This window comes from Colobus angolensis, unplaced genomic scaffold (assembly GCF_000951035.1).
Source record: "Colobus angolensis palliatus isolate OR3802 unplaced genomic scaffold, Cang.pa_1.0 Scaffold194, whole genome shotgun sequence".
Lineage (NCBI taxonomy): Eukaryota > Metazoa > Chordata > Mammalia > Primates > Cercopithecidae > Colobus > Colobus angolensis.
The window spans coordinates 415692-430839 of record NW_012115088.1 but is presented as its reverse complement, the minus strand read 5'-3'; positions in this window follow the sequence as shown (position 1 = coordinate 430839).

Sequence of the window (15148 nt, the reverse complement as noted above, 5' to 3'; positions counted from 1 at the left end):
CTTCAGATGATTTTTTATTGCTCATTAATGTTCCTTTCTTTCAGATAGAGGAACTCCCTTTAGCATTTCGTGTACGACAGGTCTGGCATTGATGAAATTCCTCCGCTTTTGTCTGGGAAAGTCTTTATCTTTCTTTTTCTTGTTTGAAGGATAATTTCACTAGATATACTATTTTAGGGTGGAAGTTTTCTTCCTTCAACACTTTAAATATGTCATGCCACTCTCTCTTGGCCTGTAGGGTTTTCCCTGAAGTCTGCTGTCAGAATTATTAGAGCTCCATTATGTATCATTTGTTTCTTTTCTCCTACTGCTTTTAGGATCCTTTCTTTATTTCTTTTTTTTTTTTTTCCAGAAAGTCTTGCTCTGTTGCCCAGGCTGAAGTGCAATGGCATGATATTGGCTCACTGCAACCTCTACCTCCCAGGCTCAAGCAATCCTCATGCCTCAGCCTCCCAAGTAGCTGGGATTACAGGCACACGCCATGATGCCTGACAAGTTTTTTGTATTTTTAGTAGAGACAGGGTTTTGCTATGTTGGCGAGACTGGTCTCAAACTCCTAGCCTCAAGTGACCCACCTGCCTTAGCCTCCCAAAGTTCTGGGATTATAGGCATGGGCCACCGCACCCAGCCCCTTTTGTTGTCCTTGACTTTGGGGAGTTTGATTATTAAATGCCTGATGTAGTCTTCTTTGGATTAAATCTGCTTGGTGTTCTATAACCTTCTTATAGTAGAATATTGATATCTTTCTCTAGGTTTGGGAAGTTCTCTAATATTACCCTTTTGAATAAACTTTCTACCCCTATCTCTTTCTCTATCTCCTCTTTAAGATCAGTACTTCTTAGATTTGCCCTTTTGAGGCTATTTTCTAGATGTTGTAGGCAGGCTTCATCCTTTATTCTTTTTGCTTTCATCTCTTCTGAGTGTATTTTCAAATAGCCTGTTTTCAAGCTCACTAATTCTTTCTTCAGCTTTGTCTGTTCTGCTATTAAGAGACTCATGCATTATTCAGCATATAAACTGCATTTTTCAACTCTTAGAGTTTCTGCTTGATTCCTTTTAATTATTTCAATCTCTATTAAATGTATCTGATATAATTCTTTTTTTTTTTTTTGAGACAGAGTCTCATTCTATCACCCAGGCTAGAGTGCAGTGGCACAATCTCAGCTCACTGCAACCTCTGCCTCCTGGGTTCAAGTGATTCTTGTGCCTCAGCCTCCTGAGTGGCTGAGACTACAGGTGTGCACTACCACGCCTGGCTGATTTTTGTATTTTTAGTAGAGATGGGGTTTCACTGTGTTGCGCAGGCTGGTCTTGAACTCCTGACCTCAAGTGATCCTCCCACTTTGGTCTCTCAAAGTGCTGAAATCACAGGAATCTGATAGAATCCTGAATTTTTTCTCTGTGTTATCTTGAATTTCTTTCAGTTTCCTCGAAATAGCTGTTTTGAATTCTCTCTTTGAAAGATCACAGATCTCTGTTCCTCCAGAATTCGTCCCTGGTACTTTGTTTAGTTCATTTGGTGAGATCATGTTTTTCTGGATGGTTTTGATGCTTGTGGATGTTTGTCAGTGTCTGGGCATTGAAGAGTTAGATATTATTGCAATCTGGGCTTGTTTGTGCCCATCCTTCTTGGGAAGGCTTTCCAGGTATTAGAAGGGACTTGGGCCCCAAGCCCAGTAATGCTATGATTCTTGCAGACTTATAAAGGTACTACCTTGGTGGTCCTGAATAAGATCCAGAAGAATTCTCTGGATTATCAGGTGGAGACTCTTGCTCTCTTCACTTACTTTCTCCCAACAACAGATTATCTCTCTGTGTACTGAGCCACTTGGAGCTGGGGATGGTGTGACACAAGCACCCCTGTGGCCACCACTGGGACTGTCCTGGGTCAGACCTGAAGCCAGCACAGCACTGGGTCTCACCCAAGGCCCACTGTAACTACTACCTGGCTACCACTTATGTTCACTCAAGGCCCTACGGCTCAGCAATCAGTATGTAACAAAGCTAGCCAGGTTTATGTCCTTTTCAGGGTGGCAAGTTCCCCCAGACCCCAGGTGGATCCAGAGATATTGTCTGGAAGCCAGGGATTGGAGCTAAAAACCTTAAAATTTTACCTGGTATTTTATTCTACTATGGCTAATGTGGCATTCAAGCTGCAAGACAAAATCATTCCCACTCTTCCCTCCCTTTTCCATAGGCAGAGGATCCTTTCCCCATGGCACCACCACCACCAATCCATGGAGAGTTCTGCCAGGCCACTGCCAATGTTCAATTAAGGCCCAAGGGCTCTTCAGTCAGCTTTTGGTGAATGATGCCATGTCTGGAACTTATCCTACAAGGCAGTGGGCTCCCTTCTTATTCCTCACAGACCCAGAAATGCTGTCTAAGAGCCTAGGGCTGGACTCAGGGGCCCTAAGAACCCACTTGGTGCTCTCCCACCCTGTGGCCAAGCTGTTACCTGAAGCCAGCATGTCTCAGGGTCTCACCCAAGGTTCACAGTGTACTACCTGGGTGTCGCTGTTAGTTATTCAGGGCCTAAGGTCTCTTTAGTCAGTAGCTGATGGATCCTGCCAGGACTGGTTCCTTCCCTTCAAGGCAGTGATTCCCTTCTTTCCCAGGGTGTGTCTAGAAATGTCATCTAGGAGCTAGGGCCTGGGATGGGGGCCTCAAGACTCTGCCTGGTGCCCTATTCTACTGTGGCTGAGCTGGCATCCAAGATGCAAGACAAAACTCCTTTTTACTTTTCTCTCTCCTCTCTTCAAGCAAAAGAAAGGTGTCACTTTCATTGTTGCAAGCTGCACTGCCTGGTATTCGGGGAGGGGTAGCACAAGCACTCCCTAACCAAACTGTCTGATATCTCACTAGGTCATGTGCCATCCCAGTCCATTGGCTCTAAGCCCAGCCTAGCACTTGGTTGCCTAAAGACTTGAAGTCCTTGTGTCCTAGACTGCCTTTCCAAGTTCACTTAGAACCCCAGAGCCCTTTAGCTCATGGTGGCAAGGCTTGCCCAGAAACACAAGTTCTGACTGCTCGGATGGGCACTTTTCCTCTGGTTAGTTCTGGTCAAAATGCTCCCTCCATGGGTGAGTGCCGGCTGAGTTCAGCACAGTTTTGCTTTCCTCTGCCACAGGCAGCACTGAGTTCAGTGCAAAGTCCCCCATTGTGCTCTCCCTCCCTCAAGCACACAGATTTTCTCTCTGTGCTATGCCACTGCTGCTGGGGCATGGGGGAGGGAGTGCATCGGCAATTCAAGACCATCTTTCCTACCCTCTTCAGTGCATCTTTTAGCAATATGAAGTTAAAATCAGGTACTGTGATTGCTTATCTGATTTTTGGTTCTTATGAAGGTACTTTTCTGAGTGCAGATAGTTGTTAAAATTTGTTGTTCCCATGGTGGGAATGATTGGTGGAGGCTTCTATTCAGCCATCTTGCTTGGCCACCTCCATGTCAATGAGATCTAACTTGGCTCAATACTTATTTAATTATATATTAATATAATTTATATAATGAGAATAAAAATAATACTTTATATCTAATAAAATTGAAAAATTAGAAAAATTATTTTAATCTCTTAAGGCAAAAAAGAGTATATTTTGTGTAGGACATGGGTGCAGTTTAATGAAGTTAATTGAATGCCGGGGAGGAGATAGATCTTGGTTTGACTCTAAGCAACTCTGGTTACTTGTAAATGCCATTGTTGTCTATTGCCAAGAGTGAGCTCCATTTGGTCCTCATCCATGTTTTCCTCTGAAGATGTTATATCTCAGTGGCATAGATATGAGAAATGCAATGCAACTTTTTAAAAGGTACAGATATTTTTTGGCTTTGGACTCACGTTGTTCTTCTTAGAATTGCACTCTTTTCCCCTTCAAAGTAAACCTTCTAGAAATTGACTCATGACATGCAATTTTATGCATAAGGCATGCTCAGTAAAAGACAATAAAGCCCAAAAATATCAGCTTCATTTTCTCTATTCTAATGCTATTTTTCCCTAATAATTTCCTAGGGAAGCATTATCTGATTTTATAACATTCCTTTGTCAGTTATCTTAGTGATTCTACATATCAGCAATTCATCAGAATCTGTAACTGGCAGTACCAATTATTCATAATTGTAACTTTTTATAACCACATTTACATTTACATCATCTCTCTATCCATTTTGCAGTAAGAAAAAAGAGGGCAAATTAAAAAGAAGTAGCTTCTCTTTTGATTTTTCCTGTGAGTACAAGAACAACAGATAAAAGATATTTTAAAATCCTGAAAGAACAAGTTGTGTATCTTTTGCACTTAGGTTCTATATATGTTAGCAGTTATTTGAGTATTTGAGGTATGTGATATCAAAATGAAGATCCTTCTACCCAGGCTTCTATTATAGCTTTTCTCACATTGAATTGCAATTAACTTTTTCCACAACCATCTCTCTCATTGTAAATTCCTTAAGAAGTTCTTATTTACCCTTATGCCCCTAGAAATAGCACACCCTCAGCTCCCAGTAGATGCTTAATATATGTTACTTGAATAATTAATTTATATAATCCCATTAAATTTATGTAGAAATGATTTAAATATGTCATAATTTGGCTTCAAATAATATATTACCATTTACAGTGCATTTCAAGGCTACTGAAATCCATCTCCAGTAATTCTCCGTGTACTACATCATAGTTTCTATTTCACTGGGATTATTTCCATCAGCATACTGACACACTCTAATTTCTTCTTATCTCAAAAGAAAAACTATCTTGACCGCTTTTCTCTCTCCAATCATTCCCCTAGTCCCTGTTCCTTTTTATAGAAAATCACTCTACTTGTTTTCTATATTTGTTGTCTTCAGCCCCAGTAGGGGAATAGGTAGTGGTAAACGGCCTGATAGGTTACTCAGGGCCTAGAAACAGTGGAAATGGAAAATCAGAGACAAGAAGGTCTGGGAAAGATACGTGTGGATGGACTTTAGAGAGTGGGCACAAGGAATGGAGATCTTTGTGTTTCACTGTAATGCCCACCAGAAAACACCAACTGTAGAGGACAGATTCAACAACAAGGCAGACTGAGTAACTCATCTTAGCTGTTCCAGTGCTAGGAAATAGCATGCTACATAGAGGGTAGCCATAGTGGTGGGGTTAGAGGTTGTGCATGGGCTCAGTATCACAGGTTCTCTTTCACCATGGCTGACCCAGTTATTTCTATTGCTGAATACCAAAACTGGGAAGCACTGGGGACCAAATGTGTTCTCAATACAGTACCCCTTAAGGAGGCCAGCTAGCATCTTGCATAAATGGAATATCTTGCATCTTTTCAATCCTGAAAGGGTATAATTCATCTTTGATGCTAACTTTGGATAAGGGTGTGACTTCTCTGCCTGCAGTACCTTTGATGGCACCAGTCTCCATGGGATTATAATTACTTTAGCAACATAGGATCCTGTGTAACACCGCCACAGGCCAAAAGAGTCATTTTACAGCAAAACAAGATGGGATAGTGGGCACAGGTCCATGGGACCTAGGTCCTATCACATACTATGTTTCCCAGTGCACTAGCCTGATAGAACTTTGGAAAGGTTCTATTAAGATGGCCATTTGTAGACAACATCCTGCAATGGTGCTGCACAGTCCTTCAGGATGTTATATATGCATTCAACATTTGCACAATATTTGGTCCTATTCCTGACAAGTTCACTGCACAGGGTCAGGAACCAAGGGGTAGAAATAAGACTGGCTCCACACTGCATGACTCCCATGATCCAACTTGCAGAATTTTTATTTTCCATCCCTGCAACTCTGTGGTCTATTGGATTCAAGGTTCTGATTCTAAGGAAGGAGATAATACTTTCACTAGGGATATGATGTTTCACTAAACTCAAAACTACAACTAATGTCTGGTCACTCCTCATGTTAATGAACCAACAGGCGGTGAAAAGGGTTACTCTATCAGCAGGGCCAACTGGCACTGATTATAAGAAAGAAATCAGGTTGCTACTATTTTGTGGGTCAGGGAAGAGCCTGCAAATCAAAGGACTCATTGGAACATCCCTTAGTGCTACTATTCCAAGTACATAAAAACAAACAGGTGAATGCAGTAAAAATCGCCTGATGAGGGGAAGGCAACCAAAGCCTCAGTCTAGAGGTGAGGTGACAGTGTAGGTCGTTCCATCAAGCAAGGAATCCAGAGAGACTGAAATGCTAGCCAAGGATGGAGAAAATAGAAAATGGGTTATGGAGAGGAGGAAGAGGAAGTATATCAGTTATGGCCTTTGGAACAACTGTAGGAACAGGGACTGTGACTTTTTCTACTGACCATCCCATTATAAAACTTTTTCTTTCTAGAGATTATAGTTAGAACCCATCTTTATTCATTCTTCAGTTGATGGATATTTGAGTATTTCCACTTTGAGGCTTTCACGCATAGTGCAGTTATGAACATTCATGTACAAGTTTTTGTAAAGACATATGTTTTTAATTCTCTTGCATAGATACCTAGAAATGGACTTCCTGGTTCGTCTGGTAACTCTAAATATTTTTAAAAGTGGCTGAATTATTTTACATTCCCACAGCAGTGAACAAAGGTTCCAGCTTTTGTGTATCCTTAACAATGCTGATTTTATCTGACTTTTTTATTATAGCCATCCTAGTAGATATAAAGTGGTATCTCATGTGGCTTTGATTTGTACTTTTCTAATGACTAATAATGTTGAGCATCTTTCCCTGTGCATGTTGGCCATTTGTATATCTTTTTGGGAGAAATGTTAATTTTTGTATGTGGTGTGAGGTAAGGGTTCCAGCTTCATTCTTTTGCATACAGATATCCAGTGGTCCCAACACCATTTCTTGAGAAGACTATTTTCCCCCATTGAAATGTCTTGGCATCCTTGTTAAAATTCAGTTGACCATAATTGTCAAGGTTTATTTCTGAACTCTCAATTCTATTCTGTCAATCTATATATTATCCTTATGCTTCATGCACTTCTTAAAAAATATTTTATAGTTGAGGAAAAAAGTGTAGCATCATCTGATGTGGTACACAATAAATTGTGGCACTCAGGACAACAATATTTAAAGGTAACTATATTTAAATGGTGAGTAAATGTGTCTAAAAGGAAGTACATTTTCTATACTTCATTCAAAATGGTAAAAAGTTGATATTAATACACTATGATAAATTACATGTGTATATTGTAATAATACCCAGGGCAACAACTAAGAAAACTATACAAAGCAATATACTACAAAAGACTATATGTAAATCAAAATATGAAGCTAAAAATATTGAAATAGCATACAGAAAGGTAAGAAAAAGGAAACAAAGAAATGATAAATAACAAAACAAAAACTAAAAATAATAAAATGGTAGATTTCAGCCCTAACATATCAATAATTACCTCAAATGTAAATAGTTTAATTACATCAGTTAATAGACAGAAATTGGCAGAGTGGATGAAAAAACATGATCCAACCATATGCTTTCTTAAAGAAAGTCACTTCAAATACAATGATATAGGTAGGTTGAAGGAAAAAGGATGGAAAAAGATATATCATGCAAGAATTCATTTTAAAAAGCAGTAGCGACTATATTAATATCAGATAAATTAGTCTTCAGAGAAAAGAAAATTACTAGCAACAAAGAGGAATATTTTACAGCAGTGAAAGGATCAATCACAGGGTAGACATAATGATCCTAAATGTAATGGCACCAAACGACAGCATCAAAATACCTGAAACAAAGCTACCCCAGTTGTCCTATCTTCACCCCAGAAATGAGACTGACTGGTAGTGACTGGTTCTCAGCTAGGGGTGATTTACTCAAACATGCACTGTGTACAGATATTTTTGTTTTTTTTATGGCTGGGAGAAAGTGCTACCAGTATCAGTGTGTAGAACAACTTGTGTGGATACAATGGGTTTGGTAATAACTTGTGTGGATACAGTGGGTTCATGATAAGACTTACCTGCTCAATTACAGGTGCTTTGCAAGGAGCCAGAAGATGAAAACAAAAAAACAAAAACAAAAAGAAAAGAAAAGAAAAGAAACATTCAGGAGAGAGCTCCAAGGACCAGACCCAAATTTGCATGTCTAGAGCAATGGCCACAAGAAGGCAGGCCAAAGAGGAGAACGGAGTCAAGGACACAGAGAGCTGAGAACATAGAGTACAGAATTGTGAGGTGAAACATGCCAGCAGGAGCATGAATGCCAAGGCACAGTGAGGGATTTCTTGTTACACTTGAACAAGTGGCATTTCTAGATAGCATATGGCATAAAACCCATTAATCCACTTAAAAGCCTTAGAACACCATTAAAACTTGTAGATTACTGCCTTATGACCCAGTCTTTTTGCTAACATAATTTTCAAAATCACTAAAATTTATTAAGCAGTTACTATTTCCAGATGACAATAAATTATGTGCATTATCTCAAAATTTTCATAGTAGCCCTATTATATTAGTTTTCTATTGCTGCTATAACAAGTTAGCACAACCTTGGTGGTTTAAAACACATTTGTTATCTTACAGTTATGTAAGTCAGAAGTTTGACATGAGTATCACTGAGCTAAAATCAAGGGGTCAACAAGACTGTGTTCTTTCCTTGGTAGGATCTGTTTCCTTCTCTTTTCCAGCTTCTAGAGGATGTCCACAGTCTGTGACTCATGGACCACTTCATCCATCTTTAAACCCTGAAAAAATAATTCAAGTCGTTTTCACATCACATCATTCCAACTTCTTCTGCTTCACTCTTTCACTTTTAAGGACCCTAGTGATTACATTGGATCTTCCCAAATAATCTAGAATAATCTTTGAATTCAGGGTCACCAATGCAACCTTAATTTCCCTTTACCATGTAAGGTAACATACTCACAGGTCCCGGGGATTAAGATGTGAAATCTTCAGAGGGTAGTATTCTGCCTACTACCTTGAAATGGGTTCTGTTATCCATAATTTGACACCTAAAGGAGTGGTTCTCACTAGGGGTCATTTATCCTAGTACAATGTGAAATGGGTAGAGACATATTTGGTTTTTAATGACTGGGAGAAAGTGCTACTGGTATCTAGTGGGTAGAGATGCTAAACATTCTACAATGCACAAGGCAGCATCCTGCAACAAAAAATTATCTGGCCTAAAATGTCAATAGTGCTGCTATTGAGAAAACCATCTATAAAAAACCCTGGGACTTGAAGAAGATAAGTGCATTAGTCCATTTTCACACTGCTATAAAGAATTTTCCTGAGACTGGGTAATTGGGTAATTTGTAAAGGAAAGAGGTTTAATTGATTCACAGTTCCACATGGCTGGGGAGACCTCAGGAAACTTATAATCATGGTGCCAGATGAAGGGGAAGTGGGCATGTCTTATGTGGTGGCAGGAGACAGAGAGCAACTGTGAAGGAGGGACTGTCAAACACTAATAAAACCATCAGATCTCATGACAGCTCACTATCACAAGAACATCATGGGGGAAACCACCCCCATGATCCAATCACTTCCCACCATGTCCCTCCCTCAACATATGGGAATTGTAGCAATTACAATTTGAGATGAGACTTGGTTGGGGGCACAGAGCCAAACCATATCATTCTGCCCCTGCCCCCTGCTGAATCTCATGTCCTTTTTACACTTCAAAATGAAGCATGCCTTCCCAACAGTCCCCCAAAATTTTAACTAATTCCAGCATTAACCCAAAAGTCCAAGTCCAAAGTCTCATCTGAGACAAGGAAAGTCCCTTCTGCCTATGAGCCTGTAAAATAAAAAACAAGTTAGTGACTTCCAAGATACAATGTGGTACAGGCATTAGATAAATGGTCCCATTCCAAATGGGAGAAATTGGCCAAAAAAAGGGGCTACAGGCCCCATACAAGTCTGAAATCCAGTGAAGCAGTCATTCAATCTTAAAACTCCAAAATAATCTCTTCTGACTCCATGTCTTACATCCAGGGCATGCTGATGCAAGAGGTGGCCTCCGACAGCCTTGGGCAGTTCTACCCCTGTGGCTTTGCAGGGTTCAGCCCCCATGGCTGCTCTCATGGGCTGGCATTGTGTGACTGTGGCTTTTCCAGGCACACAGTGCAAGCTCTTGGTGGATCTACCTTTGTGGAGTCTGGAAGATGGTGGCCCTCTTCTCACAGTTCCACTAGGTAGTGCCCCAGTGGAGACTCTGTGTGAGGGCTCCAACCCCACATTTTCCTTCCACAGTGCCCTAGAGGAGATTCTCCATGAGGGCTCTGCCCCTGCAGCAGACTTCTGTCTGGACATTCAGGTATTTCCATACATTCTCTAAAATCTAGGCAGAAGCTGCCAAAGCTCAACTGTTGAATTCTGTGCACCCACAGGCCCAACACCATCTGGAAGCTGCTGAGACTTGGGGCTTGCACCCTCTGAAGCAATGGTCCAAGCCATATGTTGACCACTTTCAGCCATAGCTGGAGCTATAGTGGCTGGGACGCAGGGGACCATGTCCTGAGGCTGCACAAGGCAGTGGGGCCCTGGACCTGGCCCAGGAAATCATTTTTCCCTCCTAGGCCTCTGAGCCTGTGATGGGAGGATGTATTAGTCTATTTTCTTTGCTGCTATAAAGAACTGCCTGAGACTGGGTAATTTATAAAGGAAAGAGGTTTAATTGACTCACAGTTCCAGATGGCTGGGGAGGCCTCAGGAAGCTTACAATCATGGTGGCAGGGGAAGCAAACATGTCCTTCACATGGTGGCAGGAGAGAGAAGTGCAGAGTGAAGGGTGGAAAAGCCTCTTATAAAACCATCAGATCTCATGAGAATTCACTCACTATCACGAGAACAGCATGGGGGAACCACCCCCATGATTTAATCATCTCCCAGGAGGTCCCTCCCCCAACATGTGGCGATTATAATTCAGATTACAATTCAAGATGAGGTTTTGGGTGGAGACACAGCCAAACCATATCAGACAGGCTGCCATGAAGGATTCTTACATGCCCTTTAGACATTTTCCCCATTGTCTTGGAGATTAACATTCAATTCCTCTTTCCTTATGCAAATTTCTGCAGCTGGCTCGAATTTCTCCCCAGAAAATGGGTTTTTCTTTTTTACCACCTGGTCAGGCTGTAAATTTTTCAAACTTTTATGTTCTGTCACCTCTTGAATGCTTTGCTGCTTAGAAATTTCTTCCACCAGATACCCTAAATCATCTCTCTCAAGTTCAAAGTTCCAAAGATCTCTAGGGGTGGAGCAAAATGCCGCCAGTCTCTATTAAAGCATAGCAAGTGTGACCTTTACCCCATTTGCCAATAAGTTCTTCATCTCCATCTGAGACTACCTCGGCCTGGACTTCATTCTCCACATCACTATCAAGATTTTGGTCAAAACCTTTCAACAAGTCACTAGGAAGTTCCAAACTTTCCCACATCTTCCTGTCTTCTTCTGAGCCCTCCAAACTGTTCCAACCTCTGCCCATTACCCAGTTCCAAAGTCATTTCCAAAGTTCCAAAGTCACTTCCACATTTTCAAGTATCTTTATAGCAGTGCCCCCAAACTCCTGGTACCAATTTCCTATATTAGTCCATTTTCACACTGCTATAAAGAACTTCCCTGAGACTGGGTAATTTACAAAGGAAAGAGGTTTGACTCATAATTCTGCATGGCTGAGGAGGCCATGGGAAACTTACAGTCATGGTGGAAGATGAAAGGAAAGCAGGCACATCTTACATGGCAGCAGGTGAGAGAGCGCGAGTGTTAAGGAGGAAATGTCAGACACTCACCAAACCATCAGATCTCATGAGAACTCACTCACTATCGTGAGAAGAGCCTGGGAGAAGCTGTCCCCATGATCTAGTCACCTCCCACCAGGTCCCTCCCTTGACACTGCAGATTATGGCAATTACAATTTTAGATGACATTTGAGTGGGGACACAGAGCCAAACAATATCAATAAGTATCTTGACCATAATCACAGCTAATAGTTATCAAGCTACGATTTGAACCCAGGTCCACCTGACTTTGGATTCCGGTCACTTTCTATCTCTGCCAAACTGTGTGCTTTTCCCATGACAAGCAAAACCTAATGTCCTTTTCCATGAGTATATTAATGCAGAACTAAATGAGGACTTCTTTGGCCTCTTTATTCTGAAGATGCAATGCCCAATTCCCAGAGAACTGTGCCTTGGTGATTTGGACAAAGCCATCTTTTCAGTAGTTTTAGCAGCTATAGTTGTTTCATGGAAGGTTTCATTGAATAGAGTTCACTCAGGCCTTAGAAAACAAAAACAAAAACAAAAAAAACCCCACAAACCCAAGTGTGTGGAGTTACATGCTCTCTCAGTGCTATAGGTAGTTAAGAAACTGGGTGAAAGATGAGATGTTCATGTCAGTCTTTCCCTCCTGTTTACCCATCTCTCTACTTTCTGTTGCCCCACTTACCAGCGTGCCAGTTGCTCAGAATATTCAGAAGTAAGTATTATCTATGAAGATGGGTAAAGACCAGAGTGTGTACATTCTAAGTGCCCACTAAGCGTGAACCTTTGAAAGTCATATCTCACCAGACTTACATATGAATTAGGTATCAAAGCAGTACATGATATTTATCATCCAACATGTGAAAAAATAGTGCTTTAGTATAATGCAACAAAAAATAAAATTTCTCCATCACAGAAGATTCTTTTTATAACATAGTTTACTGTTTTAAACACTCACATCATTAACAATCTGTTGTACCTGAACATTAGCATTGCATAAATCATCATGTCATTAAATAAACACAAAATAATTATAGCAACATTATTATTTTCTATAGCCATATGTTCTCTGAAGCACCAATAATTCATTTGAACATAATTATGGCATCTCGAACAATACAAATATCGGCATGAATTTAAAAGACTTTAGGGAACATCTTTAACTTTCATTGAGTAAACAGTTACATTTCAATATCAATAACAGCAATTCACATAATTGCATGTTTATGTACAGGGCTTACTTACACTAAATTATTTAACAGTTAAAATTAATTTTACTGCCTTGTAGAGTTTCAAATTTCAGACTAATACAATATCACCAAAAAGAAAACAGTGTTAGCTAAATGGAATACAACATGGATGTGAAGGAAGTTGCACATCTTTTAGAAGTGGTCACTAATGATTTGAGGTCCCTTAAAAATTAATTGCACTGCTCCCTCCCTGAGGTCCACAGCTTAGAAAACTAGTGTTTTCCAAGAAGCTCCAGGAAGCTAGTGACTCTCTGAGGGTCACCAAGCTCCTCAAACAGGAACCAAAACTAAACTTGGGTCTCTCCCGATTCTGAACTACTTGAGAGATAAGAGTTCATGTCTTCCTCATTTCTGTTTTCTACCCTGAGAGTCTTACATGGTGTCTGGCACAGAGTAAATTATCTGCTGAATTGAATTCTCAGCTTAACATTTATTTACCAAGTTCTTGCGAACATCTTGTTTTATGTTTAAACCTGATATTCAGCCTACAGGCTAATTTCTCAGACTCTCTGATCCCCCCCAAACACTGGGACCTGCCTGGAATTCAGGAACTTAAGATAATTTATTGGTCGCCTGGACCCTGCTACAGGGCTGTGATTGTGGTCCTTTTCCATTGGTGGATATTCTTTTCATATCTGCTGTTAAGCCTTTGAACATCCCTCTGGTTTATAGCTAAAAAAAAAAACCTTCAGACTCGACTTTCCGTAAGTTACCTAACCCCTCTTCTCATCTTAAAATGAGAGTCAAAATAATAATGGTTCCTACTCATAGGGTTGTGAGAATTGTATGAGATAATCTGCATAAGGTTTATTAACACAGTACCTAGGACATAATAAGCTCTCAATGAATGTTTATTACTGTTACTACTAATATCATCACTATTTTGCTACAATGTAAGTTCCTGAGGGACAGGGTCTGTTTTGTACATCTCTGTACCAAACATGCCAAAAGCCTAGGATAGTGGCTTGAACATAGTATATGCTCAATGAATACTCATTGTATAAGTGAACAAACAACCACAGTCTCCATCCAAGCTAATGACAGACTCTGGCTTTGTCTGGGTAATGCAATGGCCCTACAGCAGGTAATGCAATGGCCCTACACAAACACAGCAGTTCAGCAGTTGAACCCTAACCCAAATCCTAATCCTAACCCTATTTGCCTAAACTCATAATGTGGATTTAGAATATACACACCTATTTAAGACACTCAATATGCCCAGATTCAAGATTCAATACACTTAATAGCTAAAATGATTCCTATGAAATCAGAGTAAGAAAACTTATGACCCTCTGAAACTATGTACATCTATATACATCAATTAAAAAAAATACTTATAACCACAGTAATTACTCTTGGAGAGATCTTTATTAAGTACCTTAACATGTTTACCAAGTGCTTTCCCTTACATTATTGAATGTATACCATGAACTTTTAAAAAGTGGCTAGTTGTTAGAGATTCTGTAGTTAAGATAGCCTCATTTTAGTCAAAAAATGAGTTATATATGATTTTAATTTGAGAAACACTAAAGAAAACTTAATGTACAATGTATTTCTCTAACCCAAACACCATAGTGTATGAAATCCGTTACTGTAGTGAGGATAATAGCTTTGTTTATGCCAGATCCTCCTTTTAAATGTGATTACTTCTTGAATTGCTGATAGCTCAGGCAAAAGGCATGTAATATTTTTTTAAAATGTAAATCATGCCTACTGCCCAAAAGGATTAGAGTCTGCTTAATATGCTGTAAAACAGGAGATTAGGAATAAAAACAACATAAATCTCTTAAAAAGCAGAAGACTAGCAGATACTAGGGTTCAAGGCATTTATAAAACTATTTTATAAATTTCGACACTAAATTTATTTTCATGTTTTGGCAACTCTGGCAGAAATTGGAAGCACCTTGCGTAACTTGGTCTGTTTCCTGACCAAAAATAAAGCAAACACATTTGTCTGCAAACACATACTTTCTCCTGGGAACAAGTAGAACCAGAAAGATTGCCAAAACTCTTCTGGTTTGACTGTGAATCTTTTAGAATTAACTCATCCACCTTATGGGAAAAAGGTCAGGTAAAAAATTCAGAGACTTCTCACCCAGCTCAGATTCCTGTCAGGATCCAGTTGATCAAATGAAAATCATCCTGCCTGTACCCAGTTAACTCAGGCCCTTCCCAAACATGTAATATAAAGCTACAATGCAGGCCA